Source organism: Notamacropus eugenii, chromosome 4, assembly GCF_028372415.1.
Source record: "Notamacropus eugenii isolate mMacEug1 chromosome 4, mMacEug1.pri_v2, whole genome shotgun sequence".
NCBI lineage: Eukaryota > Metazoa > Chordata > Mammalia > Diprotodontia > Macropodidae > Notamacropus > Notamacropus eugenii.
The window spans coordinates 2695556-2704326 of NC_092875.1; the positions used below are offsets into that span (position 1 = coordinate 2695556).

At 41.2% G+C, this 8771-nt stretch overlaps 1 long non-coding RNA gene across 1 annotated transcript in view; it reads right to left on the minus strand.

The window, feature by feature from the left end:
- Positions 1 to 5487: 5487 nt before the first annotated feature.
- Positions 5488 to 8771, minus strand: part of LOC140502811 (uncharacterized) — a 29552-nt gene continuing 26268 nt past the window's right edge. The window contains exon 3 of the long non-coding RNA XR_011966576.1: positions 5488 to 7992. This is a non-coding gene — a long non-coding RNA (uncharacterized lncRNA). The remainder of the gene's footprint in view (positions 7993 to 8771) is intronic.

An 8771-nucleotide genomic window follows, 5' to 3' on the forward strand; every position in this document is an offset into this window, starting at 1 on the left:
CTAACCCTTTCCCTCTGATGTTCCTTCTCCAACCCCAGTCACTCATCTGCTCCCTCCCTCTCCTCTAGGTTCTCCCCTCCCATTCCTTGAGACCTGCTGCTCCCTGAAAGCTTGCTTTGGCCTCTCCCCAGTTTTAAAGGCTATGAATGGAGTTCCTGTGCCCAGGCCTGGGCTCAGATCAGGAATTTCCTTGCCCATAGCTCAATGGAACTAGGACTTCAGAATTAATCCTCTCATTCTCCCAACCTCACATGTTTCCTTGGGACCTAAATTTTTGTTTATAAAATTTTTCAGATAATGTTGAAGCAACTTTCAGTAAAGTGAATAGAATGAGGTGTCTGGAGTCAGGAGGATCTGACTTCAAATCCAGCCTCTCATACTTAATATCTGTGTGACCCTGGGCAAGCCACTTAACCTCAAATGTAAAATGGGACAAATAATAGCCCTCGTCTGTCAAGGTTGCTTTGAAGTTCAAATGATAGATATATTAGTCAAAAGCACTTAGCACAGTGCTTGGCACTTAGTAGCCAGTATATAAATACTTAGTCAATGTCCTTAATTCTTGAAGAAAACTAAAATGACATCACTATGCTAGAATCAAGTTATACATGTGTGATTGTGACTGATCAGACCATCATGAGCTCAGAATGCTCTCTCACAGGTCAGTCACAAATAGTGTGTGTGAACATTTGGAGTGCATAGTCTAAATCTGCACAACCTACATTCCCTCTGAGCTGTTTCAATTCTACTTTGCTCATAGAGCACAGCACCTTCTCTGAGGAGGGCACACTATTCTGGGTGGTCCTGTGTCAGTGTCTCCCAAGTCATGCAATCAATTCCAAAGTTCTTTGGAGAGACCTTGGCAGTGTTCTCATATCACTTCTGTCAACCACTATGTGATCTCTTGTCCTGTGGGAGTTCTCCATAAAATAGTCTCTTAGGCAAGCATACTTTTGGCATTTGAATAACATGGCCAGCCCATCAGAGCTGCACTCTCTGAAGCATAGTTCAGATGCTTTTCAGTTTAGTTCAAGCAAGGACCTCAGTGTCTGGCACCTTATCCTGCCAGTTGATCTTCAGAATTTTCCTAAGACAACTGAAATGGAAGCCTTTCATGTCTACCAGCATGGAGCTCGTAGACTGTCCATGTTTCACAGATATACACCAAAGAGGTCAGTACAATGGTTTGGAAGACCTTCAGTTTGGTATGCAGTCTAATACCTCTTCTCTCTCACAATTTCATTTGGTCCCTGACAAACACTGAGTTAGCTCTGGCAATACATACATTATCCTCATTACCAGTATGTACATCCCTAGAAAGTGTACTGCCGAGGTAAGTGAACTTAATCACAGTATTCAAAACATGTCCCTTTGGTGTAACTGATGCTTCCATGTATGGATAGTATGATGCTGGCTGAGGGAGCCCCTGTGTTTTCTTGGTGTTAATTGGTACGCCAAAATTAGCACAAGTAGCAAAAAACTGGTCTATATTTGGTTGCATTTCAGCTTTAGAGACTGCATTGAGTGCACAGATATCTATGAGCAAAAAATCATGCACCAACAATAAATACTTATTCACTTTCTCTTCCCCTCCCATCTCAATCTTCAGAATAAAGTAGGAGCCATGGTGATCTTCTGAGAGATCAAGTAAGGGGGGGATTTGAGATCTTGAAGATGGAGCCAAAGGGTTGGAAAAATATCTGTGGATAAGGTGGTAGTCATATATTTTCTTCACTGTGATACCTTGAAGCTGGCATAGGTTTTGCAGTCAAAACTAATCTAGTCAGTAAGGTGGTGTGCTTGCCAAAAGGAGTGAATGACAATGCGATTTCTACTTGCAGAAAAATGTCATGCTACCATCATCAGTGCCTATGCTCCCACCATGATGAACCCTGATGAGGTCAAAGAAAAATTTTATGAAGACCTGGAGACCCTTATCATCAATGCATCAAAAGAGGACAAGCTTATAATTCTGGGTGACTTTAATGTTCGGGTAGGCTCAGACCACCAGACTTGGCAGGGAGTCCTAGGGAGGAGTGGAGTTGGAAACAGCAACAGTAATGATCATTGACTGCTGAAAACTTGTGCATTGCATGACCTTCTTGTCAGCAACACTGTTTCTCACTTACTTAAATGCAATAAAACTTTATGGATGCACTCTTGCAGCAAACATTGGCATCTAATAGACTATGTGATAGTAAGAAGAAGAGACAGAATGTGAGAATGACAAAGACAATGTGTAGTTCAGAGTGCTGGACTGATCATAGACATCCTTTCCAAAGCAAATATTCGCATTCATCAAAAGCACCACTCCCAAAGCAAAATGACTACCAGAGGAGTTAATGTCAACATATCAGAGCTCTTCTCTGAGCATGAACAGTTTGTTGCTAACTTGTAGGGAAAGTTGAACCAAAACATAGTTGACAGCAGTGGAGCAGAAAAGGAGTGGGCAGCTTTCAGAGATTTGGTGTACAGCACTGCATTTGGTCATCTGGGTCAGAACACTCACAAACACCAAGACTGGCCTGATGAAAATGATGGGGAAATCCAGAAACTGCTAAATAAAAAATGAGAACTCCATGGGATTTACCAGCAGAATAATTCATCCATCTCTAAGAAGGCAGCATTTAATTCCATCAAAAATAAAGTATAAGCGAAGCCTAGAGAGATGTAGGATTCCTGCCTCAGTAAGAAGGTAGATGAAATTCAGTTTTATGCTGATAGTAACAATCCAAAGAGCTTTTATGATTCTCTGAAGGCTATTCATGGACCAAAAACCTATGGTGCATGACAACTATTCAGTGGTGATGGAGCCAGAGTGATTAGTGATAAGGACATGATCCTAGAGAGATGGGCTGAATACTTCCATAGTGTTCTCAACAGACCATCATCAATCAATGCTGAGGCCATTGACTATTTACCGCAGGGTGAAGTCAAGCCCTCCTTAGCTGAACTTCCAACTGAAGAAGACGTTTTGAGGCCATTAGGCTCCTTTCATGTGGCAAAGCACCTGGTGCTGATTCTATTCCAGCTGAGATTTACAAGGTAGGGGAACTATAGCTCATACAAAAGCTGACTGAAAATTTTCAGATTATATGGCAAGTGGAGGCTATCCCCCAGGAATTCAAGGATGCCTCCATTGTCCATGTTTAAAAAGGTAAAGGGAATAGATTGTCCTGCAACAATCACAGGGTCAGGGTCTGTCTCATAGCCATTGCTGGCAAGATTCATGCTAGAGGCCTCCTTAATAGGCTGATCCTTCACCTGGAAGATGGTCATATACCTGAGAGCCAGTGACTTCAGAAAGGGCCAAGGAATAGTCAATAAAATGTTTGCTGTCTCACAACTTCCATAGAAATGCTAGGAGCAGAACAGAGGTCAATATGCAACGTTTGTAGATCTGACCAAGGCTTTTGACACTGTTAATTGTGAGGGCTTATGGAAAATTACGTCGAAATTTGGTTGCCCAGAGAAGTTCATGAGCATTGTATGTCAAATTCAAGATGGCATGCTTCCCTGGGTTCTGGAGAGTAGACAATGCTCTTTTGCCTTCCCAGTCACCAGTGAAGTGAAACAGAGCCTTGTGCTTGCTCCCATGCTTTTAGCATGATGTTTTTAGCCATGTTGCCAAATGTTTTCAGTGAAGATGAACACAGCATCAAGGTTAGCTACCGTCCTGATGATACGTTCTTCAATTTGAAAAGGCTACAAGCCAAGACAAAAGTGGAGGGAGTGTTGGTGCATGCTTTTCTGTTTGCAGATGATTGTGCACTCAATGCAGCCACTGAAGCTGAGATGCAGCAAAGTATGGATCAATTCTCTGCTGCCTGTGCTCATTTTGGCCTAATAATTTGTCTTAATAATTAATACCAAGTAAACACAGGTGCTCCATCAGTCACCACCACACCATCCATAGGTGGAATTGTCAGATACAACAAATGGAGAAAGTCTGAATGCTGTGGATAAGTTCACTTACCTTGGTAGCGTACATTCCACGGATGTATACATTGACAATGAGATTGATGCATGCACTACCAGAGCTAGCTCAGTGTTTGGGAGGCTCTGAAGAAAAGTTTGGGAGAGAAGAGGTATTAGACTGAAGACCAAACTGAACATCTGCAGAGACATTGTGCTGACCTCATTGTTGTATGCCTGTGACACATGGACAGTCTACCAGCTCCATGCCAGGAAATTGAATCTCTTCCATTTGAACTGTCTTAGGAAGATTCTGAAGATCTCCTGGCAGGACAAGGTACCAGACACTGAGGTCCTTGCTTGAACTAAACTGAAAAGCATCTGAACTATGCTTCAAAGAGCATAACTCCAATGGGCTGGCCATGTTGTTTAAAAGCATAATGTATGCTTGCCAAAAAGACTCTTTTATGGAGAACTCACACAGGTTAAATGATCATATGGTGCTCAGAAGATGAGATATAAAGACACTCTCAAGTCTCTCTCAAGAACTTTGGATTTGATTGTGTGACATGGGAGACACTGGCACAGGACAGCTCAACATGGTGTGCCCATATCAGAAATGGTGCTGTGCTCTATGAGCAAAGCAGGATTGAGACAGCACAAAGTAAATGTGTGATGGAAAAATTTGGAGTAACCTTCCCAAAAGTTCACATGAGCTATCTGTGCCCAATCTGTGGTAGAGCATTTTGAGCTTTTATAGGTTTGATCAGCCACAATCAGACACATTGAAACTTCATTTTATCATGGTAATGTCATTTTGGTCCTCTTTGAGAGTGGAGGACAACAACCAAGTCACATATTCATATACACATACAGATATGTGTGTGTGTGTATTTGTATATATGTATATAAGTATGTATTTGTGTACACATACTTATATATGTAAGGGTTGAAGTTATAGGTCTGAGGACTTGGGCATTTAGGGTTAGGGTTTAGGAATCCATCTTTGCATGGTGAGGAAGGCCTCTGAATCAAGCTTGGGGTCACCAACCCTGTACATGTAGACAGCTTCTTCCTGACTTTAGTACAGAGACACTGTGTGGACATGGTTGTGTGTAGCCCTAGGTGCATGTTCCTACATCACTTACACCCCTGGAACTGAACCCTTCTCAACTGGAAAAGGAAGCCTGCCTTCCATAGTAGAGCCTACTCCCTTGGTCAGAAAGACCTCCAACATTCTCCATCATTCCTGGTCGTCCTCTGCCAAAGGGGTTTATTAAACCCTTGAGTAATTGGTTACTTTGGAATCAATCAACGATTTGGAGCTAGTATAACCTGATTCTAGCACAACCCTCATGGTGCCATCACCTTTTATGGTCCCTCATAGAATTTTCTACAAGTCCCTACTGAGTACTTCTGATTTTCCTGACATGAAGTTTATGGAAACACCACCGTTTTTCATACTACCATCTTCTAATTCTTCTAAAAGCAGTACTCAGAGCCTGCAGCCTGGATCAGGGCATCACCCTCATATAGAATCCAGTACTCTGTCTTCTACACTGTTCTGTTCAATACATTTTTTCATCAATGACTGGGGCAGTTACAAAGAGGACATCACTATTATTTGTTCTGATCACACAAATATGAGAAAAAAAGCTAATATACTGAATGACAGACTCCTCAGGTTGCCAAAATATTTTATTGGAAACAGCATTCAGCACAACTGAATCTGATGAAATTCCATAGAGATAAGAGTAAGGTATTATGCATGTATGCAAACAAATATACTTTAAAAAGATATTATGGAAGAGATATGAGTACATAGAACTTCATCTGAAGAAAAGTCAAGTCAAAGTTGGGCAAAATGGGAATCAAGTTTGGTAGTAAGAAAATAGATCCTTATGGGAGAATTTTATTACCTAGAAACAGGCACGTTAATGTGATCTCAGGCTACATTGAGAACTATGTGCAAACCAGGGAAGTGTCAGGACTACTATCCACTACCTGATACTACTGTGTCTGGGTTCAGTTCTGGGCATGGCATTTGAGGAAAGACATTGATAAGCTGGAGAGCGTTAAGAAGGGGAAAACTAGCATGTCAAAGGGTCTTCAGTGCATGTTACATGACAGTCAGTTTTTTATTAATCAATTAATAAGCATTTATTAATCAAAAGGGTGTATGTGGTGGACAAGGAGGCCTAGCATTTGCAAACCCTTTTCAGTATTGCTCACTACTTTTGGTGACCCATTATCACCCAACTGTCTCCTGTGATTCCAAGAAGCTGTTCAGTAACACTCTGGTGAAACTATCCATGACACATGTGCTAAGCCACCTTGAGGCCTCAAACCCATCAGTGAATTAGGGGAATGTCTACTCCAAGCAGGTGAGGATTTCTCCCAATAGAATGGGGAGACACAAAGAATTTGTTTCAATGGCCATGAAATCATATGAAGCAGGTGCTGTAGAGTGTTTAGAGAATCATTGGGCCTTAAAGACACCAAGGTGATCCACTGCATCATGGTCCTCAGCAGACATTCTAACTTCTGTCTTTCCAGTGGACTTTAATGACTCTGGAAAGAGAGTGAGACTGATGTCTTTGGGCAATGCTGCCTTACTTAAATCCAATTCACAGAAACTTGAGATTAATGTAACGATGTAAGTGGTTACCTTCAAAAGTGAAGGATGAACAAAATTACAACCACTGCTAGGTCTGTATCCCAGAGAGATCAAAATGTCTTAAAAGGAAAAGGACCTTTATGTAAACAAAAGATTTACAGCAGCTGTTTTTGTGGCAAAGAATTGGGAATTGAAAAGATGTTCAGAAACTGAACAAGTTGTGGTATATGATTCTGATGTAATATTATGTGCTATAATAAGTGATGAGTAAGTCCAATGAGAGTACACAAGCTGGCTTGAAATTTAACATAAAAAACCATAAGATTATAGCAAGTGATTCCATCACTTCCTGGAAAATAGAAGAAATGGAAGCAGTGTCAGATTTTATATTCTGTCACTGAAAATTGTTTCAAATGCTGACAGTAGCCATGAGAATTCAAGAAAAATGCTTGCTCCTTGGAAGGAAAGCTACAGCAAATATCACGGCATATAAAAAAACCAGAGACTAAAAATTCAGGCTATTCACTAGAAGGTGAAATACCAAAGTTGAAACTTAAATACTTTGGCCACAAAAGAAAAGAAGAGATCTGTGAGAAAAGACTGATATTGGGACACAAAAGGAAAAGAGGATGAATGAAGATGAGATGGATAGATGGTGTCATGGAAACAATAAACATGAACTTTGAGAGATAGTGGAGGAAACAAGGGCTTGACATGTGATGGTCCATGGGTTCATAAAGATTAGGACATGACTAAATGACTGAAGAGGAACAAAAATTGCTTGTGGTTGAGGTGAATAGAAGGTTTCACTTAGAAATAGAAGACACTGTTACAATTACTACACAAAATTTTCAAGTCAAGAAATAAGCTAGAAAAATGAGCAAACAATAATAAAAATACTCAACCATGGTATCTACAGTGAAAAGGAAGATGAAGGCACAAACTCAGAAAAAGAAATGAAGTCAATCCAGCTTCCAGAAAAACCTAAAAGAAAAAAGCTCCAATTGGACAGAAATTCCTGAAAGAGCTAAAAAATTCAAAATCAAAGTAGTAGAGGAAAGAGTTGGCAAAACATTGAGAGAACAGGAAGAAGGTTAGTAAAAGACCATTGATAGCTTGGGAAAACATGCAAAAATAGTGAAGAAAATAATACCTTAAAATAGCATTGGCTCATAGGTCATGGAGCTTTGGTCTCTCCTTTTCTCCCTCTTCTGGCTCATACATCAGGAGGGATTGTGGCTGGTAGGGATCCTCCTGCTGCCTCCAAAGGCCAGATTCATTGAAGTTGTTTCCAGAGTCTCACAAGACTGCCAGAACTAAGCGTTGCCATGATGAAGGGAATCCAGGAGGCTGTGGGGTGAGCTAGCAGCTCTGGAGCAGGATTCTGGGGTCAAGAGCTGGTCCCATGTGTTGCAAAGACTTGCGTTTAGAGAGACTGGAGGGCCTAGTCGTAGTGGGACCTACCAAGTGAAAAAAGCAATGCAGATATTGAAGAGGGAGGAATTTAGCCTAGAGAAAACATTCAGAAGATTACAGGCGGAATGTCACCAGAATTGGCCATTCTGGCACATGGACTGGAGGGGATGATCTAGATCCTTCCACCATATCCCAGGTGGTGAATGGAAGGCCTCACCCCTGAAATTTTACTCTCTTCCAGGTGTTGTGCCAGTTCATAATCATGATTGTGGGGGAAAGAATTAAATCAGGAATGTGGGATAGAAGTCAGACCAGAACAATGCTATCTCTAGCCAATTCCCTACTATTTCTTTTGTAGTTACCTCTGTCTGCTTGTGCTGCCCCCCCAGACTCCCTCTTTGTCTACAACTTTCCATTTAAGTGATAATCCACACTCCCTGGAGGATTTCCACTTCCAAGAGCTCTACCTGCCTATTACTTCTACCCATTAGTGCTAGCTGTATCTTTTGGGGCCAAACAAATAATTCCACTACTTCTTTCCTATAATGACCCTTTAGGTATTTGCAGACATGAGACTTTTTCTCTGGTCTCAGCATACCTAATTCCTTCAATTTATCCTGGTATTTTGGCTTTCCAAAATTGAGCTGCTTCTGTATACTTGTCACTATTTGGATTTGCTTCATTTTGTCTACAGTCTTCCTGCAATGTGATATCAGAATGCTTCCGATGTAGGTTTGACCTGGGTAGAGTGTGGCAGGAGTATGTCCCTTCCTTGTACATCTGGCTTTTAAGGCCTTCCACAGTATGGTCCTAAGCTTCCTTA